This window comes from Carica papaya, chromosome 4 (assembly GCF_054855325.1).
Source record: "Carica papaya isolate Zhongbai chromosome 4, ASM5485532v1, whole genome shotgun sequence".
Classification (NCBI taxonomy): Eukaryota; Viridiplantae; Streptophyta; class Magnoliopsida; order Brassicales; family Caricaceae; genus Carica; species Carica papaya.
The window spans coordinates 16,485,598-16,492,936 of NC_142312.1; positions in this window are offsets into that span (position 1 = coordinate 16,485,598).

Genomic DNA, 7,339 nt, shown 5'->3' on the forward strand with positions numbered 1-7,339 from the left:
TTCCAATGCTTATATAAGTGAAAGTTATAAAACTATTTTCAATCTATTGCGCAATTATTTAGCAGTGGACAAAAATCATTGCTAGAAATTCTAAATATCACGAAAAATTCTCAGCTTTTTGTAGTGTCAAGAAGCTGCAATAAATATAAAAACTTATTAATACATTACATATTCTCATTGAGAGAGTATGAGATCTAGGTCCTTAGTCTTCCACGACAACATATTAAACTCTTGACTACTACTATCTTTCGAAAGTTGCTTCAAATACTTATTACCTCATTGTTGTTGAATACATTCTATTTAAATCAAAATCTACTCACGTGTACACTTTGATTCTATAATAATATGATCTAATTGTTTGTGAACAATGCTTCTACCTAATCGTTCTCATTTGGATATTTCTTTTTTTAAAGTTTGATACATAAGTTTTCGTATAGTTATTGAAAAGACTCTTTTATCCTGAAGCTTTGTATTGCTTCTATTTCTCAAAATTTCATACACAAAAAGTATCTAAATCTCATACTTGGCTTAGGATCAAGAATAATATCAATTGATGTAAAATAACTTATTTATCTTTTTAATATATAGTTAACAAAGGTCTTAGTAATGCACTTTCCTTGACATTTAAATTGAGATTATTGTAAAATATGTGTACCCATCATAGACTGTACGAAGGGCATAAGGGTGTATTTATAATTGTAACAAAAATATTAAAACTCTTGCTTTAATTCATTTATATCTAAATTACTTTCTGAGAGCTTTTTGCATTTTAGGAAATAATTTTTTAAATTTTTTTATTGTAAATATATGAAAATTTGAACTGTAATATTAAAACCTTTGTTTTTCCTAATGGTATAATGTAGTTTATAATTAATATGGTTTAAACTGACTAAAACATGCTATTAAAATTGCTATTGGAAACTGAATCTTGATATTATTAATTTGAGATATTCTAATACTTTTGTACTAAAATTTTTTTATTTTACTAAGTTATCTTACCACTAATCTTTTTGGTAGCAATTGCAATGATTAATTTTATAATTATGATATTTTTTAATATTATAAATTTTAAAATAAATCTTTAAAAGATATGCGGAGCATAAATATAAAGCCAATAAGATATTGTAATAAATAATTTGAATATCTTTTTAAGACAATATACATTGTTAGTTGTCTGGTCGAGAAACTTAAGAGAAAGAACTTTCAACATTATTTGAATTGTCTTTTCTTCTATTAAACTTGGTGATGAAGATGAAAGATGTTTCCATAACTAATTATACTGCCGAAAAGATGACATTCAACAATAAGTAGAATGAATTGTTGAAGAAGATAAGTGAATTAACCATTTCATTTGGAGTTAATGCAAGTGATCATTTATCGTCCTTACAGTGTTGGACTTGAGATTTGGCCTCTTTAATATGAGTCCACCAAGTCCTGATAAATCATAAAAAATGTTCAAAAATCAAGGACAAAATAGAGATTGCGAGTCATAAGGCAATTTTTGAACTAAAGTCTTTTATATTTATACAACATATCTTCAAAAGGAAAAAAAATTAAGCAATAGGTATCACTTTATTAATTTTTCAATATAAGAGACTAAAAGAGTTTGTTACCCTAGGATAAAAAATAATGCTTATTGATGTAAAACAATTTACATATTTTATAAATAATTAGCTTCAAAAGCGTATAACACATGATAAATTAAAAATCCTCCTATGATTAACAAACTTTGTTAACATTCAAATCGACACTGTTATAAAAATATATCCATCATAAATCCTTACTACTAATATAAGGGTGTGTGCCTAGTTATAACAAGGATATGAATGCTCTTGCTTGAATTTTTATTATGAGTAAATTTCTATTTGAGAGTTTTCTACATATTTGAAAAATGTTTAGAAGAATTTCAAATTTTTTTATACCACTAAAAAAAATTAGATATAGATAATATTTCACGAATAAAAATAAAATACGAATATGACATATGAAATTTCATTTATTAAAGTTTCTTGGTTACTGTATAGTGGTTTACATTTTATTTGGTTTGAATCAATGAAGACATGCTTTTTGTAACACATATTGCAAATTGAATCTAGATGTTATTAACTTGAGATATTTTTATAATCTTACACTGAAAAGTTTCTTATTTTTCTTAGTTATCCTACCACCAGGTTTTTTCTATAGCAATTGCAATGTTTAATTCTTATAATTATGATATTTTCTATACTACAGTTTTTAAATAAAACTTTAATAGATATGCACAACATGAACATAGATATAATCAATCTTATAATAAATAATTTGGATATCTCTTTAAAACAATATATACCCTTAGTTCCATGGGCTAAGAAACCAAAAACTAAAAAAGCTTTCAACTTAGTTTCTATATCACTTTTTCTCTATCAAGCATGGCCATGAAGAAGATTAGAATTACTTTCATGAGTAACAATTAAGCCTGAAAGGTGATTTTCAACAAAATGATGGAGCGATTACTGAAGAAGGTAAGTCAATTTGTCACGAATTATACCCCGTCTTATAGGATAATAACCAGACCATATTTACTTAAATCATATAGACTTGAGTTAAGTAAAATTATTTAACTTTATTAATCATAACTAAGTCACAGAAGCGTTACATCTCTTAAATGTAAAACATAAAATGAGGCTCTGAATTTTCTTGCTGACATGACTAAACAAAAGTACAAAATAGTAACCTTAATCTTAGAGTCTACCTTCAAAAATTTCTTTTGTGTCATTACTCACTCTACAACAATATTGTCAACATTTGGAGGGTGATAAGGGAGTGAGATAAAATATCCCAATAAGTGATATTAGGAAATCATAGTATAATACATGCAATATATAGTTTCTTTACACACAACAAAACATATATCATATAATTTTTCCAAAACATATACAAATCAGAAGACGAATGCACAAATCGAAAAATAGATTCATAATTGCTTGGTTATATACTTCATCACTATTATGGATGATCAATCAGTTACCATACATTATATTTAGGCACAAATACTTATCACTAGTTACCCATGTACCCCAACATGGAATGACATACATGAGTCCCTTAAACCATTGCTCCCCCTAACAAGGAATGGTTACCGCATGAAGATCGGACTGTTTCTCCATACACTTGAACATGGAACTGCATGTATGGCCATATTGAAGCCTAGCATAATGTAGGTGCTTCCAGAACAACTCATTTCCATAATGAGTGATGCATACATATCAAAATCACATTTCGAAAACAAAAAGCAAAATAACACTTATATCGAAGTAAAACTTTAACAAATACTTAGCAAATACGAAAGATAAATTAAACACTTCGACATTTTTATACTGAAAATAAGTAAAATACTTCAAAACTGCGTAGGCTCTCGAAGACTGAATTTAGCTGCCAAACCTAGTCAGCAAGCTGAAAAAGCCCTTTCTCCTTTTTCTAATAATATAAGGGTAAGCTTCATAGCTCCAACCGGGCTGTCGCCTTAGGTTACTAAGCACTGGTTTTATCCCGGCCAAGCAACTAAAGCTGGGGATAACGGTGGGAATAGTGAAAGAAAGAGAAGGGGAAGAAGTGGGGTAGAGGAATTGGTCGACTCATTAGGCTCATGACCTGAAGACTGCAGGTAGCATATCTTTCAAGGAAAAAATGTGGATTGACAGATTGAGGACTAGAATCATGCTTTACCAATTTCCATTACCTAATGTTGATCCTGCTAATGTAATTATTGCATAAAAAGCTTCTATTTCTATGAATCCATAATATCCACTTACCTCTGGTCCTTAGCAGTTGTAGTCTTAATTCCGACAGAGTTCCAACTTTATTTATGACATTTTCTTCTAAAAAATCTAGTAGAGTTTCGGGATGATGTTTGGTCACTTTTTTGACTCAAAAATATCCAACACAATATTCAAAAACTAATTCCAAAAATCAAAGAGAAACTTAACTTCACAACTTAAGAAAAAGCTTACCTTTCTAATGGTTTATAACTTCTTTTTTATTGTGAGCCTTCTTCTTCTTATCTTATTCTTTCTCTGCTCTCATAAATTTAGCAGAATTTCCCCAAGGTTTTTATCTAAAACCTTAAAATACTCTCAAAAATTACACACTTTGTACTCCCTCTTCTTCCTTAACCTATATGTTTCTCACTATTTTTCTCTCATCTAGAATGTATCTTCCTCCCTTCTCCCATCCTCTATTTATAGGAGTGGGGAGCCATGAGAGAAAGGTTGCCACCATTCTATCATACTATTTCATCTAAAAGTTGCCATCTTTCATCATGTCACTTAACCTAAAAGATTACCATTTTTCACATGTGGCTTTATCTAAAAGATCTTTTTACATGCCACTTCATCTAAAAGGTTACCACTTTTCACATGACATTTCATCTAAAAGTAACCACTTTATGTGATGTCACTTCATCTAAAAGTTTCCACTGTCTGTTATGTTATTTTATATAAAAGTTACCACTTTTCATTATACCACTTCATTTTAGAGGTTCCACCTTTTTTCATGCCTCTTCATGCTTATTCTAGCTCTTTCATGCTTATCCATTCTTTTTTCATTTGATTCTAAACTATGTTCTTAACCTTATTATATATTTCCTAACACATTTAAAGGCTAAATTAAATATATCAAACATAAGAAATTAACTCGGGGGTATTTTCAAGCTATCACATCCTCACCCTCTTAAAAAATTAAATTTGGTCCTCTAAATTGGACTTACCAGTGGTCACAAACAGATGTGGGTATTTCGCCTTCATTTCCTTTTTTAGCTCCCATATGGCTTCTTCAATTGAATGATGTTACCATAGTACTTTTACTAACGAGATTATCTTGGACTGTAATGTCTTTTCTTTGAAATCCATTTTCTGCACAGGAAGTTTAATGTAGGATAGGTTGTCCTGAAGTGCAAGGGGTTCATATCAGATTACATGTCATAGATTTGGGTGATAATTCTTCAACATCAATACATGGTGAGATTTTAAAAAATACATGATCGGTTACTTCGAATTCTAAATCTCTTCTTTGATTATCAGCATAACTTTTATGCCCACTTTGAGCTATCAAAAGATGTTTCCTAATCAATTTCACATTCTTTGTAGTTTTTTCCACTAATTCAAATCTAACCAGTGTTTATTTCCTAACTTCTTCCCAACAAATAGGTAATCTATAGGGTCTTTTCTGCAAAGCCTCATAGGGTACCATTTGAATGTTGGATTGATAGTTATTACTATACGTGGACTCAATAAGAGGTAAATGATCATCCCAATTACCTGGTAACTTAATGACGTATCCTTGTGCATATCTTCTATGAACACATTCTGCACAAGAAAATAAAATGAAGACAGTGAAGAAACAAAATACTCCCTTTGCATGGCACCCGCATAGTTTGCTCCAAAAGTGATCACTAGAATTTTTCCCTGAGAGCTGTTCTAATTTAAAGGAGATATCATCAACATCAAAAAGCATATTAGTCGGACCTCAATTAAGAATCCACAAACATTAGTGAAATAATTATAAGGTAAGAAAGAAAGGTTGAAAGAAAAAAAAAAGTAAATAAATAAATAAACTAAAATAAATAGAAAAAATAAAGAAAAATATACTTATCTATCTAATACCATTTATATTGGGTTGCCTCCTAATCATCATTTTGTTTTTAATCGTAAGCTCGACTTTGCAGCAAATGGCTTAAATGAAGCTAGGGTGGATCTCAACGTTTCAAAATCCTCTTCCAAATATGCATACATTTTTTTCAATTTTTCTTGTCTTTCCCCGTACTTTTCTTGATCATCCTCTTCATTTAATTTGGCTACTTCCTTGACATCAAGGTCTTTTTCTAGCTTAATGAGCATTTTGGACACATACTCATTAATTGCATTAGTATTAAAGCATTCATCAGTGTCCAAATGAAATTTTGAGGCATGAAAAATGTTAAAAGTTCTTGTTTGTCTCCAACCCGTAATGTTAACTTACCATATTGCACATCGATTAATGTTTTGCTTGTTGCGAGGAAGGGTCTCTCAAGTATGAGTGGAACTTCTCTATCAACTTCCATGTCGAGAATTACGAAGACGATAGAGAATATGAAGTTCTCCATATTTATCAACACATCCTTAACTATTCCCAAGGAGTATCACACTGATTTACTCACCAATTGCAATGACATTGTTGTGGGCTTTACGTCACTAATACTCAACTTTTTAAACATAGAATAAGGCATTCAGTTATGCCTACGATCATATCTTCAAGTGAGCTTCTTTTCTTAAGGCTAAAATCCTGGGGGAGGCCCAACCACATTCTTTGTAGTTTTTTCCACTAATTCAAATCTAACCAGTGTTTATTTCCTAACTTCTTCCCAACAAATAGGTAATCTATAGGGTCTTTTCTGCAAAGCCTCATAGGGTACCATTTGAATGTTGGATTGATAGTTATTACTATACGTGGACTCAATAAGAGGTAAATGATCATCCCAATTACCTGGCAACTCAATGACGCATGCTTGTGCATATCTTCTAGAGTTTGAATTGTCCGTTCTAAATGATTATTTGTCTGAGGGTGAAAAACAGTACTAAAAGATAGCTTGGTACCCATTTCATTCTATAGATTGGTCCAAAATCTTGAAGTAAAGCAAGGATCTCGATCGGAGACGATTGTGACCAAAATTTCATTCAATCTCATAATCTCCTCTGTATAGTGTCTAGCTAACTTGTTGGGTCATTTACTCTGATAGCCAAGAAATGAGTAGATTTAGTTAGTCTATCAACGATAACCCAAATGGAATCATAGTAGGATCTTGTTTTAGGTAAACCCACCATGAAATCTATGGTAATATGTTCTCATTTCCACTCTACTACCAACAAGGACTGAAGTAGTCCTGCTGGCCTCTGACATTTAGCCTTCACTTGTTGGCAGGTGAGACATTTGGAAACGATTTCTACTATATCCTTCTTTATCCCACTCCATCGGTATTTGGTCCTCAAGTTCTGATACAACTTAGTGTTGTCAAGGTGCATAGAAAATCTAGAGCAGTGCACTTCTTCTAATATCTCATTTTTCATACTATTATTATTTGACACACATACCCTATTTCCAAACCTCAAAATACCATCTTCTAATAGTCTTTTTTCTTGTCTAAGTCGCTTATTGACATCTTCTATAATCGATTCCAGGTAGGATCAGACTATTGGGCTTCTCTAATTTTTTGCACCAGAATGGGTTGTACTTTTATATTGCTTAGGTATCATCCTGATATCTTATATTGGACATTCAGGTTCAACTTTTGGAACTCCTTTACGAGTCTACACTCTGAGGCCATCAT